The following is a 7,505-nucleotide window of genomic DNA, read 5'->3' on the forward strand; positions in this document are numbered from 1 at the left end:
TGGCCGGTATTCTTCTCAATATATATCGAAATTTGGGAAAATTGATATGATCATATACCTACTCGCGAACCGATCATCGTTGTAGAGTTAGCGTGCGCGCCGGATTACATGCCATGATTTAGGATCCATAGCAAGCCATATTTGCTCTCGGAAGAGCAGAGGCGTTAGCAAATCCGTGTTGAAAGGGAATGACGGGGCTCTTTAAATCCAAGGAGAAGGGATGACGAGATGGGCTCATCAACAGCGCCCACACAATCACCGGGCCCAATGCCTTAAGCGATGGCTCCCACACCACAGCCCCTTCAGATTATGCCAGGTGCGTATTCTAGCCCTTATATGTATCCTAACCCTTATATGTTTCCTTTTCCCAGTCCTATGTCAGGTTGGAATGCATGGCCCGGTGCATTTTCTTTTTTGATGACTCTGATTCAACCAACGATATATAGGCCATCGTGGCATGAGGGATTGCATGAGGCACTGTCGGGGAGCTCATCTCATTTCTAATCCCCATCGCCTTATGGGATTCAAATACCTCCGCCATGGGTGATGCAAACACCTCCGCATTCTTTATTCTATCAAGGTGGGTCATCCTTCCAACACCCATAACCAGAACAACCACAACCCCCGCCGGAAGTTGAGCCAAGAAGGAATCCAGCGCGTAACCGTCGACCACCCCTATGTGGCACTAATTCCGACCAGGATATGCATTGATTTTTTAAATATATTTGTACAAACTGTTTTTATATTGTTTCATTTAATAAAATAAAATTTGTTTTTAATATTTTAATAGTAAATTATTTTTATATTTTGTCCTATTTTATAAAATAGAAGTTCTTTTGAATAAGGCAATATAAATAATGCAACATAATTTTATTTAAGCAATTATCAACTATTTCAATTTGGATATGTTCGAATTATATGACTTGGGTTCCTATACTATCCGTACAACTTCTGTTGGTTCGTTCTTTCCCGGATATCCATATTATCTCGTATTCTACTCGAGCAAAGTCAACATTTTGGTTTGTGATGCAATTCTCTATCCGGTAACAACTTAAATGGAGTAAGCGATACAGATGGCCACTTACATTCATCTGGGACCGGTGGGAATACGTGTCTCCACACGTTGTACATGTATTCTATTTTGTACACTTTGTCAACATAGCTAATGAGATCCAAACGGAGATTTTGACAAGCTGCAATTGCATGAGTGTGTCAAACATCCCACAGTTGCAAGTCCTATTTCTCAGGTGTACATGATATTGCCCGTCGGTAATACCTTGGTTTAGTCTGTCGAACTTTGTCACACGAAATCATAAGTTGTCGCAATCGTAACACACTATGTGCATGGTGTTGGCCTACGCCTTTGTCTTGTTAATTTCTTGCAATACCTTTCGGCACCATACATGGTCTCCCTACATTTGGCCTTTATAACTAGCTGCTCGCTTTGGAAATAATGCCACCAAATGGAAATATATCTCCTGCACAATCGAGATTATCTACAAATAACGCGTTCCTTTTAGAACAGAATTTATGCATTCAGCCATGTTTGAGGTCCTATGACCATATCATAGGTCACCGTCGTATGCTTGTGTCTACAAATCAAAAGGTATGTTACAGAGGTTGTTTATGCCTTGATCGTTAATTGACTGGAAAATCACCAACATCTCATGAAAATGGTCCTTATTGATTTCGTACCCTGTCAATATAAGTTGATAGAGAAAATTACATACCACTCTTCCATTCAGAATAAATTGAATATTACAAACGAAATTATATTAGTAGAGATTAAATACCCATGGTGGTCACTTGTCGTCGTTTAGTGGTAGACCGATATTACCTGTAGTAGTTGGACGCAACGTGCCTTTGACAATACTGATAGTGTGTGTGATCCCATAGGCTTTCCTATCGCTCAATTGCGGTTAGTATTTCAGTGCCTCAATCTAATATAATATAGATATCAGGTTGGGGGCAAACATGCCTCCTCAACTTATAAAGAAAGAAATCCAATCGTCACCTGACTCCCCCGGTGTTATTGCAAATGCAATTGGAAGGATTCTCCCACCCCATCCTGTGCCGCAATTAGCAATAGCCAATGGGTATATCTACTATATATAAATGTACCGTCAATTTGTACTAATGGCTTGCAGTACACAAATGCATCTCGGCATTGCTTAAAGCTCCAGAATAGACGTTTGAACACATGGCATCCACGGAGCAAGAGATCATTATAGTATGTAGGGCCTGTTTCAAGGTCTGTTACACAACCTAGGACGTACCTCTTCAGCACCTAACACCACTAGCACACCTCATTATATGAAGTGTCCCACCCACTATGCATTTTTTCCAACGCCTTTTGCTTAGCTACCCAGGCATTGTGGTAAGAGAGCGTGTACCTCAATTGGTTAAGAATATTGGCAATTAAGACCAATACAAAAGTCTTGGGATCCGCCTTCACCATCAGTAGTATTAAGCTAGCTATCATATATGAATCCATCTTGGGATGATTTTGTGAAACACTTGTCAACGAAGTAAGTTATAATGCAACATTAAGTAATAACAGTATTATTCAAAAACACTAAACACTCAATGATACTGTATCGGCAACATAGGTATGTGGACCTTTGTACTTTTTTATATCACACAAGCCTGTCTTTTTCCTAACCGAAGTCATGATTTTCTATGAACATGTACTATCTTGCATTACACACTTGGCCTCGAACTTTTCGGATTTGGATTTACCCATGAGGTAGTTAACCCCGTTCATGATGTTATATTGTTTCAATGTACCAAGAAAACTATCCTTACTGGAAAACTTCTTACCAACTTCCAATTCACCCAAATCTATGGCCACGCCTTTTGTGTGGTAGATCTAGAAACTCTAACTTGTCATTTGCCGATAGATTGACATTATGCATGTGGGCTGGAGCGAGTATGCCGTGAATCATGGATATTCTTCTTTTTCATTTAAACCCCCTTCAACGTCTTCAAGTTCGGTTAGAATAATCTTCAGTTCAGAAAATAATGTAACTTTTGTACCATCGGGGTTGGGCTTTCGAGGTGGATCCACATCGGACTCATTATCCAACCCACCATCATTTGCAACATATGAGGTTCCCTCGCCGGTGGACGTTGTAGGGAGTATATCATCGCTTCTTATGGACATTTCGTAACATCCCCAATTAGATGTAGATTACTAACAACTAGAAATTGATGTCATTCCCTATTACGTATTTCCAGCATCGAATATCGACCTACTGAGGTACATGCCCCATCCACTAACCGAGTGTCATGCAGGAGTTGTGTGTTTCATACTGCCACCAAACACGGGTGCCTCCGTGTTCTGCCTCCCACTAACAAAATGTCGGGTAGGGGTTGTGTATTCCTCTCGAATAGTAGCAGATGTTGAAGTTATAAATGCTTTATTTGGCGATGAAAATTGTAAAATAACTCAAGATAGGGTGATCCACTAGCGAGATAAGTCTGCACCGTCGCCTCCAAGCTACGACCACCTTTGATATCAAATGAGTCATATGTCATGGGATCAACCGAAACAAAAAATCAAAACTTAATAGACAAAACTCTCATTGGCATCGTTTTAAAGATTTTGTGCTTAATTCTTTTACAAAGTTTTGTCAAATCTATGTTCTAGTTAAAAACCAATCATGTTCTGTTATCTGAAAAAAAATAACAACGCCGTTCTCAGCGTCATGGACCTCACCATAATAGTAAATAATAGCTCTAATACATTCACTCATCTTCAATTTCTATTCTGTTTAGCCTTTTTAATTTTTCTTGTCGTAACTTATGTAACATGAGAATGAAATTTGGCTCATTTATAGCCTAATACCAAGCAAGAACTACTATAGAAAAAGAGCGTCCACATGGAACCTTTTTTTAGTAATTTTGCTGACAGTGCATCCTGCTTGAAGCATTTCTAAAACTACTTTTTCATAATCGTCTTCTCAAAATTATTTTTCAGGAATTACGTAGAAAAAGAACGTTCATGTGAGAGCTTTTTTCAGTAATTTTGCTGACAGTGCATCCTACTTGAAGCATTTTTGACACTATTTTTTCAGAACCATTTTCTTAAAAATATTATTTCAAGAACTATTGTAGAAAAAGAGCATCCACGTGGGAGTTTTTTTCAATAACTTTGCTGATAGTGCATCATGCTTGAAGCGTTTTTTACATTATTTTTTCAGAACTGTCTTCTCAAAATTATTTTTTCAGGAACTATTATAGAAAAAGAGCATCCACATGAGAGCTTTTTCAGTACTTTTTCTAACAGTGCATCCTGCTTAAAGCATTTTTGACATTATTTTTTCAGAATCATCTTCTCAAAATTAATTTTTTAGAAACAAAATCCTTCTTTTCAATATAATTTTTTCAAGACTCAACCCTAAATATTTTTACAAAAACCCTAAAATCTAAGCACAAAATAATTGAAAAACCTAAACCCTAATTTAATTAATTTTCTTTAAAACCATAAACCCTAATTTAATTAATTTACTTTAAACCCTAAAACCTAATTTAATTATTTTTAAAAAATTCTAAACCATAATTTATTTTTTAAATCTTTAAACCCTAAATAAATAAAATCCTAAATTATTTTAACAAAACACTAACCTTAAAACCCTAAAACTTTAAACTTATAAACCCTAGGCACTAAACATACAAATAGCCCTAACCTTAGAAAAACATGGGCTAAAAACGCGTCCTTGAGGGAGCGTTTTACCGTGTCAGCAAAACACGTCCACGTCAGCACACTTTTTGCTGACATGGCAAACTCGCTCCCTCAGGGACGTGTTTTGCTGGAATTTCCCCTTAAAATGCTCTTATGTGGATACGTTTTAGTGTTATCGGCCCATTCCGGTAAATAATAAATAAAGTGACCTATTTCCATAAATAAAGTAGGAAATGGGCCTTTGTTGGTAAAATGGTCTTATTTTACAAATGTTCTTTTATTTTTTTATTTTTTTTTGTGATAAGATAGTTTAAAGAAATATCAAGAGATTACAAAGTAGAATTAGGGAATAAAACACTGCTACCAATGTCCTTTTTCTAAAGTTTCTTGAATATCCAATGGTGAGACTTCAAATAAGCAAAGATCTTTCTTATTTGCAAAGGCCATTTTAGCAAGCGTATCCGCTGCCTGATTATCCTTTCTACTAATGTGTCGTATGAACCACCTTTCTTCTTGGGATAAAATATGTTAAATTCTTCTAACTATAGAAATACTTGATTTATTTGAATTATGGTCGCAAATGACTTTGACTACCTTCAGATTGTCTGACAAAATGAGTACTTTATCATGCCCTTACTTTTGAAGAAAAAGTAACCCGTTCAAAATTCCCCATAACTTGACAACGAAAACTGTAGACTTCCCTAAGAATCGATTGTATTCTAAAATCCACTTCCCTATTGTGTCTTGAATCACTCCACCTATGGCAGAAAAACCAGTGTTTGTTTGAACAACACTATCAGTATTAAGGTAAACACAGGTATCTGGGAAGGTGGGCGTATAGAAGGAGGCAATATTCATCTTCGACATGACAGTATGAATTAAGGAGAATTGATTAGCCCAACTGAAAGAAACTTTGATGATTTCATTTGGATCCATAGAAATCCCTTAAAAAATATAGATTTTTGTTTTTCCAAAAATGCCATGTTAATAATTCGAAAAAGTAGGCCCAACTAGTATCCCTCGAGCTTTGGCAAGAAAGGTATTTGATTGCGTTATTTCGTGACAGGTTTTAAATATTTATAATTACCAGTTCTCGAACTAACTATTATCGCAATGTAGGCAAGTGTACCTATCGAACAGTAGTATAGTTTTAGCAAGACCGGATTGTCAAACCCAAAGGAACTAAAAGTACTAGTAATGACTGTCTTTTTATTATCTAGCCTAAAAATAAAGAGGTTTTTGTTTTAACTAACTAATTATCTAAACTAAGAACGCACAGAGAAAAGAATCGGGGAATTGCTTTTGGGAAAATTGATTGACTTAAGACAATACCTAAGGAAAAATCCACCTAGACTTTACTTGTTATTCTGGCTCCGAATCAAACGATTTATTCATTCAACTTGTTCCGTAGAGATCCCTAAATTATGTTATTATCCCTATTCAAGACTAATAACGTCTAAGCTCTAGATTGAATAACCGAGACTTTTCTTTAATTAACACTCTAGGGTTGCATTAACTCGACCTATGGATCCCCTTATTAGGTTTCACCCTAATCCGGCAAAATCTTGTCACCCTATGTCTAGGCGCGCAATCATCTCCGCTTAATTATGACAAATGTGCTCTTAGACGGGGTCTATTCCTCCTCTGAATAAGAGCTTGTCTTGAATCAGTATCCTGGGCTATCAAAACAAGAATTAAGAACACATAATTAAGAACAAGTTAAATATTTATCATACAATTCAAAAAATAATAACAAGATTCGTCTTAGGTTTCATTCCCCTTAGGTATTTAGGGGTTTTAGTTCATAACTAAATAAGAAAACATCTCAAAAGAATGAAGAATACAAAACATAAAGAAAACCCAAAACTCCTGAAGGGAAATTGAGGAGAGATCTTCAGTCTTGATGATGAATCCGGCTTCTGAGATGGATCAATCGGCTTCCTTGAAGTAAATCCTTACCCCCTATTCTCCGCCCCCTTTTCTTCCTCCTCTAAGGTGAATTTATAGGCTTTTAAATGCCTAAAAGCCCTCAAAATTAGCCTTTTCCGAATTGGACTCAACTTGGGCTCGGCAGGGACAAGCTCGTGTTTGATTACTTTAGGCCGTGTTTGAGTCTGCCAACTTGACACGGCCGTGTGGTCTGCCCGTGTGAGGAGGCCCAAGCCATGTTGATTTCGTACTTTGGCCCTGTAGCACCCTCAAACCCGGCCCAGACGTTAAGGCCAAATCCGACGTGCAACATTGAAGTCAAAAACCCGTGTTCCCTTTTTAGTGTTTAAAAAGCCGACTTTTGTTAAACTAACCAAGTGAATGGAAGCTGGGCACCAGGTAGGTATCCATAACAGAGGAGGTGAGCCATGAAGGCTGCTTAAGTACCAAGCTTTCCGATTGGATCCAATCCTAGACATGTCTACATCCATTGCCACACTTGGTTATAACAAGTTGAAATTTCTTTGAGTGGTTATCTTTGGTAAATCGAGTATTCGTGACGTCGTGTTATTTAAAAAAAACAAGTATCGTTTTGAAATCACGCCCTAAGTCTAGCCCATTTGAATTATTATCCATCAATTTAAAGTTGTTTAAAATAATATAATCCCAGAAAATCAAAGAAGAAAATAGAGTTAAAATGGCCTTATTACAACCCAAAAATTAAATAGTAATTAAAAATAACTTAAGAAAACCAGTTTCTTTTTCAAACCCAAAAGTATTCACCATGGCCACTCTGAATCCCCTCCGGCTCCAAGTCGCCCACATCAAGGCTAACCTGCAGGGTTAAAGAAGGGGTGAGTTTGGGGAAACTCAGTGTGTAAGGAAAACCCAT

This window comes from Gossypium arboreum, chromosome 3 (genome assembly GCF_025698485.1).
Source record: "Gossypium arboreum isolate Shixiya-1 chromosome 3, ASM2569848v2, whole genome shotgun sequence".
Lineage (NCBI taxonomy): Eukaryota > Viridiplantae > Streptophyta > Magnoliopsida > Malvales > Malvaceae > Gossypium > Gossypium arboreum.